This window comes from Polyergus mexicanus, unplaced genomic scaffold, assembly GCF_030449975.1.
Source record: "Polyergus mexicanus isolate NDT 795.1 unplaced genomic scaffold, iyPolMexi1.0 SCAF_6, whole genome shotgun sequence".
NCBI classification, from domain to species: domain Eukaryota; kingdom Metazoa; phylum Arthropoda; class Insecta; order Hymenoptera; family Formicidae; genus Polyergus; species Polyergus mexicanus.
In genome coordinates this window covers 6,602,169-6,611,481 of record NW_027223326.1, presented here as the reverse complement: position 1 = coordinate 6,611,481, position 9,313 = coordinate 6,602,169, and positions in this window count along the sequence as shown.

Genomic DNA, 9,313 nt, shown 5'->3' with positions numbered 1-9,313 from the left:
AAGCAGTGGTATCAACGCAGAGTACTGTACCTATAAATAATATAGGTTCAGAAACGCTTCGTTAAAAAGTTATAGCTAATAAACTTCAAAAAATCACGTTTTTTTTTTTTTGATGATTTTTAAAAATGATTTCAAAACCCTTCATTCATTTGAAAGAAAGTAACGGAAAATAAATGTGATAGGTAATTAAAAAACAAACTCAATTACATCAATTTTATTTAATTCTGATAAGGCATTCAAAAGAAAATAAACTCAAGGCAACGAAAAAAGCAGAAACTTGAAAAGACCACCTTTCGATGATTTTTGTGTAACAACAATACATTCGTAGTGCAAACATTGCAAATGCAAACATAAAAATGTTCTTATTAAATTTTCTGATCGTAACTATAATTACTTACAGAGAGTTTATCAGCTATAACTTTTTAACAAAGCGTTCCCGGATTTATGTTTATAGGAACTTTCTTGTTTCAAATTCAATTTCCTATAAGATCCTGAAGTTTCATTGACCTAATCTGGAATACTCTATATATATACAATACATGTTTTTTTTTTCTAATTAGATACTACAATATTTTCTAGCTCCGCTCCTGGTCAGGCGACAAAGGGGGGAATTCGCGGGAAGTTTCGCTTAAGCCCGTATCAGACTACGCATTGAAAATTGAAGATTGAAGATTAAAGATTGGAATTTGACTAAGATCAGAACAAAAGGAACTGAAATTTCTTTGCCCTGATTGGTCAAATTTCAATATTTAATCTTCAATCTCAATCTTAAATGCGTAGTCTGATACGGGCTTTACGTCGCCTTGAGCAACGGCGGAAGACTAGAAGCGGCCTCGTCTCGGTGTATATTTTTAACTTCAATTTAATCTTCCGCAGGTCAGCACTTCGAGAGTTCGTCCGCATCGTAATGCGGTGATCGCGAGACGAGAGTGCATGGTGCATCATACGTCGTATCTCGGTAAAACGTGCAACATTAAGGAGAATTGATCGATTTGGATACGGAGAGAGAAAGCAAGAGAGAAAAAGGAGATAGAAGAGATAGATAGATAGATAGATAGAAAGAGAGAGAGAGAGAAAGAAAGGCAGCGAGATAAACGGCGAGCAACAGGTGAAAGAACATGACAAGCATGCACGCGATCAGCTGATAGATTTACCGGGTAACGAATGAAGCCTGGTTGATTTAATATCAGCGGTGTGACATTAAACATGCGCGCGTGTATGTATGTGTATGTGTGTGCCAGGGACATCAAGAAAATGACTTGAATTCGCTTTTTGCTACGAGTCGTATTCTGTCGTTCGTAGTTGAAGTTAAATGAAGCTTAAGTAATCTTCACGTTTCCATCCGATTTTGTTATCAGATAGAGCACCGCGCTCTTAATTAAATCTCGCTCTTAATTAAATGCTTACAAGAGAACATGACGAAAAAAATTTTCTAAAAATTCAGACATATTTTTGTCTGAATTCTTCAAATCTAGGTATCTGAAAGCGATCTCACAGACAATCCGTCTTAATCATCAGAGTTGTTTTTCTGAAAGTTCAGAAAAATATGTCTGAAAAAATTGAACCGTGTTTTAAAATTCAATTAATATTCTGTCTGAAAATTCGGGTAGTGTGTCTGCAAACAAGCTGTAGACACTATATTTTAGTCATTTTTTTTTACAGTGTTTATATTATTAGACACATACACACACGTGCGCGCACAAACGCACATTTATTTGTCATGAGTTTTTATGATATATTTGAAGAGAATTATTTTATATACATATGTATATATATACATACGTACATATTATTATCTTCAGCTGATCGTGCTCTTACTTGGAGGCCATCCGTCAAGAGACAGCGCGTCGCGGGTGGCGCATGCTATACAGCGACGCAATGTCACGTGCACGTCGTTTCGTCGTGTGCCTCGAAACGTGTCGGTTCCGAAGTCACTCAATTAAAATCGGACTATGTCACTTTACAGACTTTTTGCCATTTTCAAGTAATATCAATACAAAGCACACTCTGTTCTCTTTCCACAATCTCGAATTAAATATGAAATATCTAGTGCTAATCAAATATTTATTTCTAATCGTTAATAAACTAAAGATGAAGGTATCTTTTCTCGTAAATTATTATATGTACAATAGTAATCATGGCGACGAAACGAAAAATGCACATACTTCATTAAAAATGCTTCATATTGCGAATCTTTCCAGAGCACACATCCCGATGTACACACGCGCGAATACTCGTTAAGGCGATACACGATATCGCGGATGAGCAGAATTTTTTTTTCCCCAAACTTACTTTTAAAATCTCATTCGTTTTCCGTTGTGCTGAAACGCTCACGGGGAATCGCGACGACGTTCGCATGCGGATCACGTCGCGAACGCGCGATTCTACAATACTTGATTCCCGTACGTGAAATACTTACGAAAACTCGGAAAGAGCTCGGGGAATCCTTGAGACCAGAAATTATGAAGAATGCAATGATATTCTTCCTGCGCAATGTTCGCGCTCGTTCGCAAATCTCATTATCTTCCTCCTCGTTTGTCAGTCGCCTCTGTCACGAGTGAGTTTCAAACCGCGGATTGCATCTCTTCGCCTCCTCCCGCATTAAACATAATATCATAAATAGACCTTTTTACACGCGAGTTTTGCATTAAAATGAAATTATTTTAAGCGTGATGTCGTAAATAGACCCTTTTACACCTGAATTTTGCGTTAAAACGAAATTATTTTAAACGTAATATCATAAATAGACTTTTTTTTTATACGTGAGTTTCGCGTTAATGAAATTATTTAAAATTTTTTGAAATATTAAATTATTTTGAAATATAATATCATAAATAGACTTTCTTTCGCACGTGAACTTTGCGTTAATAAAATTATTTTGAACATAATATCATAAATGCATCTTTTTACACATGAGTTTTGTGTTGAAATGAAATTATTTTAAATTTAATTTTAATTTTTACTTTTTAATATTTTGAATTGTCTCCAAAATATTGATGATAATAAAATATGTTAGTAATATCTCTACGCAATTTTCAGCATGTGATGGATCGATTGTTTAATTGCAGTCAAAAATGTCGTTGCCAATATTGCTGCGTTATAAAAATTAGTTAAAAATTTTTAATTTTTAAATATAATCTTGATTTTTTTACGATCTTCAATCGATTATCTGTATTGAAGTCAGAGTTTCACAGTAGCAATAATTCTTGATTTCAAAATTAATTGATTGCAAAAATCCTCTTTATAAATTAATGTTTCGAATGCAATAAATTTTTACTACGTTTTGGCTCTGTAATTGATGTAGAATGCTCGAAAAAGGATTTGAGTGACGTAAAGTTGTTATTTTTTAGGACAACTACGTCATTAATGAGCTATTAAAAGTCTTCTTGCTTATTGAAATGATATAACTCCGACCAACTTTGTATCATATATGACGCACATTATTAATACAGTATTATTCACAGTATTATTATATATTATTGTCTGACGTTTATACTCTTAAAATTTGGTTATACAGCCTTAAATTTTGATTCCTATTTCGGAATCACTCTGTATATATAGATAATATATAGATTCCATTGAGACCTTTTATATCTGTCTAATCGATCTAATGAGAGGAAAGAAGTCTTTTAAAATTAATTTTTTTTGGGGTGCATAATTCTGTGAATAGACATGTGCTAATAATCGCAACATAGGCGTGATACGAAAGTGCTTACACACGACAAGCGTAACTTCATAATGATCACCGGGGTCATATTGATTCGCTTTCGATATATCGCTTAATAAGAACGTTCAATTAGCATGTATCTGAAATGGGATGGTTTGTACGGCGCGTTTAGGATTGTGCAATGAACTTGATCGAAACGTATATTCAATTTCTTCGAGCTTCGCCGCTGATATAGCACTTTCATATTAATAGGCCAAGGTCGTAAACGTATATGAAATAGCGAGCAATAGTTTGCATTTCGTGTTTTGCGGCAGGATCGTCGATCTTTTCTAGCACCTTCGCGGTTTCCTTCAACCGTTTGTTTATATTTTGCATTTTCGCAATGCTTGTGAAAGATGCCGTCCTGGTATTGCTTGGTTTGCACCGAGTAAAAGAGAGATGTGCCTTGAGAGTAATGTAAGTAAAGGGGGGGATATAGTAGCTTAAGATAGGAGAGATGGTACTTATTTGTGATGTGACGTCAAGAGAAGAAAAGTGCTACACAGTCATGTATAGAATGGTAAAGTCGTTATGAATTGAAATGACATATTATTGCGTTTATCTATCGTGAATTTTTTCGTTATCATATTAATAACATTTCATTGATTCGTTCATTCTTTAAACGTTAGAATTTTATTATCGTGCATATAATTAATTATTTTTTTTTTTTATAATTCAAATAATATTTTATTAGGTGTACAACTTTGCTTCCGCCGTTTTCCTATAGATGGCTTTAGCGGTAAGTAATGGTCGAAATAAATAGATCATAGACGTCATGCAATAAACTTGGGCATCTGTCAACATAACCCCATAGAAACATTAGTCGATTTGTGTCCGCATCATAAAGTTATTCTCGATTGAAAATGTCAGTTTACGAGCCAAATTCTCGTCATTTGCGGGAGGTTTTAATTTTCTGCTTCAATATGAAGAAATCTGCGGCTGAGGCTCATCGAATGCTCTCAAATACTTATGGTGAAGCCGCTATTAGTGAAAGAACGTGTCGTGAGTGGTTTCGACGCTTCAAGAACGGTGATTTTCACGTCAAAGACCGACATAGCGATGGAAGAGAGAAGGTTTTCGAAGATGCAGAATTGGAGGCATTACTTAATGAAGACTCGAGTCAAAGTCAAAAAGAATTGGCACGATCATTGGGAGTGACTCAACAAGCAATTTCAAAACGAATCATAAATGTATAACCAGTTTTTTACAATAAAGCCTCGAATTTCGGAAAAAAAACCGCGGAAGCAAAGTTGTACACCTAATAGCTGTAATGCTTGATTTTTGACAGATAGAATTAATGACGTCTTTTTCAGTTATAGAGATAAAGCGTAAAGTTTTTTTCTGACATTATTTTATAACATTTTGTAACTTTTAAACATAGAGATATGTCTCTTGTATTTTAAAACTATCTTGCTTTTTTACTCGTATTTGCGGTAATATTGACATTTTATGATTTCGGATATTTATATAAAAAAAAAAATTATTTTAATTGAGCTTAAAGTTTTAACGATTAAGATTAATATTTTCAGTACAATACATAAAAATTGCCCACAACACATCCATCTTCTTTATTGATTCAAATTTATTAATAATAAACTTAATTAAAAATTGCATTTATAATTAAGTTTATTAACTAGAAACTTTTTTTTTGTACTCATTGTTTATACAATTTTTTGTTTTGTTTCTACACAGCGATCTTTTTATACAACTTTTTTATAATGATATTTGAATTGCACAAAAGCCAGTCAAGTATCAAATATTTGCATTTTCCACTCTAAAAGAAACATTTCAGTTTAGATTTATGAATTACTATTTGCAAATATAATATCGTATTGAATTATTATTTGCGAATATAATGTTATGCTAATATGAACTAAAAGATCCTTTTATTATACAACATCCAATACATTTCTTGTCGAAATTTAATTTTTCAATTTATTAGTCTCTCGATTTACCTTAATTATTTTCTTGTCAGGTAATTAGAAACTTTCTGAGAGTTTTTTTTTCTTTCTAAAATAGAATTAAAACTGCTATTTTTTGAATAAAATTATTATTAAAAAAACCAGATGAAAGTATATGTAAGAAATGAACTAGCAAGTTTAGACATGTATCAATATCGTTGTATTTCACTCGTCTTTGAGTAAGATCGTTGCCACATATCTCGAGAAAATAAATTATTATTCAAATTAGACAGTAATTTCATATATTTTTTGCTTTTCAAAATTACATATATGTGTATCACTAATATATACTATAATCCTTTTTTTTTTATTTCATAAAACCGCACGTGCATGACGTGAGTTGTAATATATACAGGGTGTCCCATTTTAAAGGACCCACTCAAATATCTCAGAAACACTGCGTAAAATCGAAAAATGTTTCAAACAAAAGTTGTGTGGCTTCAAGGGGGCCATAAGATGGTGACAATGATTTGTCCTTGGAAAATCATTTGAAGGTCATGTGAAGGTCAACTTTAAAATCTTAAATGGAAATCCCCATTTTTTATTTAGCGTTCTTGTAGCTGACATCGAGAGCTTTCCAAAACACTATAATAAACTATTTTTTTATTCAGTACTTTTTGAGTTATTTTATATTTTAATCTGACGTCTTTTGATATAAAAAATTAAATATCTCATAAAATATTCAGTTTTCGATAATCTTAATGGTAATACTTTTATGTACAGAATAATGAGATAAATCAATAAATGCAAAAAAAAAAAATAATTGTTTAAAAAAATACATCGTAAATAATTTTTTTAAAAACTATTATTTTTTTATACTAATTGATTTGTATCATTATTCTGTACATAAAAGTATTACGGTAAGATTATCAAAAACTAACTATTTTATGAGATATTTAATTTTTTATATTAAAAAATATGTTAGATTAAAATATAAAATAACTCAAAAAGTACTGAATAAAAAAATAGTTTATTATAGTGTTTTGGAAAGCTCTCGAGGCAAGCTACAAGAATACTAAATAAAAAATGGGGATTTCCATTTAAGATTTTAAAGTTGACCTTCACATGACCTTCACAACTTTTGTTTGAAACATTTTTCGATTTAACGCAGTGTTTCTGAGATATTTGAGTGGATCCTTTAAAATGGGACACCCTGTATATTATAATCCTTCTTTTTGTTTTCATGACGTCGTACGTGCTTAACGAGAGTGGAATTTTTAAATATGAGAACTTCCTTCGAAGATAATACTGTGAAGTAAATAATTGCTCTCTCTAGACGATGAGGTAATATCTCTTCTACTAAATGCGTATTCGCGGAAGTAGATTTGTTTTGGCTAAATATGTATGAATAGTGAAATATTGATAACTATTTCTAACTATTTAATTAATTATTTGTTTATTTGTAACAAGTTATGTTATCTATTAAATGCTTATTTATATAAATGCGACCAGCAGATGTTCGGTAAACATTTAATATTTATTTAAGAGATACTTAATCACATATATAATATATTTCTTTATCAACAATTTATAATTATGTCACGCCATATCTACATACAATGCAATACATTACGTGCAAGTCAAGTTCAAACAATCGTAAGGTCAAGCGGATTTCTTATATAATAATGTATACAGAGTGAAATTTTTTCGTAAAACTTTATATCATCCTGAATATGCACATGTACTAGTAATGTCGATGTCCGACTTCAGTTCAAAGTCTTGTATATTTAATGAAAATACCGTAAATTCGTTTGTTTTCATAGAATTTCATTGACTTTCTGATCTTGATGCGCGCAATGATTACATTTGGTTTGATTATCAAATTGCGCAAATGAATTTGCAAGTTTTGCCTTGTTCTGTCAAGTCACTAAGAATTTTCCACCCACCTCGTTATTAATCGTGCTTATGTATAGGGTGTTCATTTGAAAACTTTCCATCCTATTTATTTTGTGATCGATTAATTTTTGCGAAAAATGTTTCGTACAAAAGTTTGATGGCTTCGAGGAGAACATAAAATGCTGCTATTGATTTGACCTTCCATAGCCTTTTGAAGGTCATCTTCAATATCTTAAATGGGAATCCCCATCTTTCATTGCATATTCTTGTAGCTTACCTCGAGAGCTTTTCAAAACACTATTATAAAATAAATATTTTTTTCTATTAACTATTTTCCAAGTTATGTGACTTGAAAGATACAGTACCTCAGCATTAGTATTACCCGAAAGTTATTTTTATGTGATCTTAACAATGTTATTTAAAGTTTTACTAACATCGCTACTTAAGACTTTTTAATTTATGTTTGATACATTTTTCTCAAATCTCGAAAATAAAGCATTTAAAAAAAAAAAATGTTTCAAATAAAAGCTTTATTTGGAATATTTTTTTCAAATCTCGAAAGTAGAGCAATTTTGAAAAGAATGTTTTAAATAAAAATTATAGGGTTTTAAATGGCACATTAAGTAGCAATGTTAGCGTGACTTTAAATAGCATTGTTAAGATCATATAAAAATCACTATCGGTATATTTATATCTTTCAAGCCTCATAACACGGAAAATACTTAATGGAAAGAAAACTTTATTATAGTGTATTTTGAAAAGCTCTCGAGGTAAGCTACAAGAATATGTAATAAAAAATGGAGGTTTCCATTTAATTGAAGGTCATCTTCACGTGATCTTTAAATGACTATCGAAGGCCAAACTAATGGCACCATCTCATGTCCCCTTCGAAGTTATAAAACTTTTGTACACAAAATATTTTTCGCAAAAATTAGTCGATTACGAAATAAACAGGATGGAAAGTTTTCAAATAAAGACCCTATATACATGTGCACATATTTGTTACAATTTTCGTCAATTCATCATCTTGAGATTACAAGATGGAAAACTTAACCTCATAAATATAATTATTGTATTAGTAGAATTACTAGAAGAAGTCTCTTTTAGGTATAAACTTTTGAAAAATATAAAATAAATAAAAATCTGACTTTTCAAATAAAAATAATTTAAATAATCACAAATCTTATAAACTAATGAAATATTTTATATATATCTCTCTATAAAAACATTAATTGATATATTGTGTCATATCGGTGCGCGAACTCTTATTATTGTTAAATTTTATTAAGTAATGTGCATTAAAAATGTACGTTTTGGACCGTTTTTTGGTTCATCCTTAGCATGAATATTTCAATATACAATATGAAATATAAAGATTAGATTGGAATTTTTAAATTTGACATACACAGCACTTAAAAACGTACATTTTTAATGCACATTATTTATAAAATATATAAAATTTAACAATAATAAGTTCGCGCACTAATACCGGCGCCTTGGCTCTTATCTGCCAGTTTTCCTATTTAATTGTTCTTATCTTGAGTCTATTGCTGCTATTATAGATATTTCAAGTATCTTAAAATAATTGAAATATTTTATATACATATATTATATTACGCGATAATTTAAAATAGATCATCACCTGAAATAAACGGGCAATTAATTTTACAAATAACAGATAACAAATAAATTTATGTATTACTCACTGTACAAACAGACGCTCCCTCATCATGATGTCTTGTTGGGCTTCTTTTTCTTCTCTTGTGTATCTTTTACTGCTTTTTCTTCACGGCGCTCATTTGTGAAAACG